This window comes from Piliocolobus tephrosceles, chromosome 13 (genome assembly GCF_002776525.5).
Source record: "Piliocolobus tephrosceles isolate RC106 chromosome 13, ASM277652v3, whole genome shotgun sequence".
NCBI classification, from domain to species: domain Eukaryota; kingdom Metazoa; phylum Chordata; class Mammalia; order Primates; family Cercopithecidae; genus Piliocolobus; species Piliocolobus tephrosceles.
In genome coordinates this window covers 12616177-12617398 of record NC_045446.1, presented here as the reverse complement: position 1 = coordinate 12617398, position 1222 = coordinate 12616177, and the positions used below count along the sequence as shown (strand labels likewise).

The following is a 1222-nucleotide window of genomic DNA, read 5'->3' as shown; positions in this document are numbered from 1 at the left end:
GGGTGCCCTCAACAGCCGTAAATCACCCACAAATGCCAAATCTCATGATAATTATTACTACGACCCACTCACCACGCACAGAAAACATTCCAGCTCATAAATGCACCTTGCAAAGTCCTATTTCCTACCCAATCCTGACAGACACTCCAAAGATGTTTAGAGGGGAGTCTGCAGAGGACTGATTGTGAGGTGTGTGGAATGTCCAGCCTTAGAGGCTGGACTTTAGTCAGAGAGACTGTTTCCCAAATAGGGTTCCATGGAGCACGTTGGACAAAGAGCAGGCAACACCGCATCTCCCACTGGAGACTGACAGTGTACACTGGCCTGGTCAAGGCTCTGAGAAATCCTGCAGCTAAGAAATTATTACACTTTTTAACCCAGCAGTTTGCACCCTCATTTCACCACAGACCTCTCCTTCACATTGACTGGGATAACGCCGGGCTGACTGTATCTGGGGAGAATTGTGGCTGAAGGGTCTTGAGATGCCACTGTGCAGCCAGAGGGAGTGACAGGGGCCTTAGCAGGCCCTAAGCACGACCTGGACCCTGCACTGACATCCTGGCTCCAAGCTTTGGCACACTGCTTGACCTCCTTGAGCCCCAGTTTCCCCAGCTGTGAAATGGGCAGAAAATCTCTTGCCTGGTGAAGCTGCAATGAGCCAGCTCGCTGGGCAGCCAGACTGCAAAGCGCCCCACCAATGTTAGGTGTTGAGACGCGCTCGTTCTGCCTCTAACTAGCCAAGTGTCTTTGGCAAGCCCTGGCCCTCAGCTTTGGCCCCAGACTGTCCTCGTCGGAAGAAAAGGGCAGCCGGACCCATGGTTCCCGAGCAGGGAAAACCTCCCCTCAGAATCACTTGGAAGAGCCTTTCACATTTCTAAAAATTTCTTGAATCGGTGACACATTCATCCAGCTCAAAAATTTAAAAAATATATAAAGATCTATAGTGAAGAGTCTCACTTCCATCTCTATTCCCGTCTATCCCAGTCACCCCCACGTGGACCCCAACATCCCAGGTAACGACCACGTTTATTTGTTTCTTGTATATTCTTCAAGAAGCTCTTTATGCACAAACACACACACACCCCACACACACCCCCACACACACCCCACACACACCCCACACACCCCCCCACACACACACCCCACACACACACCCCACACACACCACACACACACCCCACACACCACACACACCACACACACCCCACACACCCCACACACA

The 1222-nt window shown here is 51.5% G+C and overlaps 1 protein-coding gene across 2 annotated transcripts in view; it reads left to right on the top strand.

Moving 5' to 3' along the window:
• Positions 1–1222, top strand: part of CD5 (CD5 molecule) — a 26361-nt gene that overhangs the window by 13223 nt on the left and 11916 nt on the right. The gene's annotated exons all lie outside the window — the stretch shown is intronic.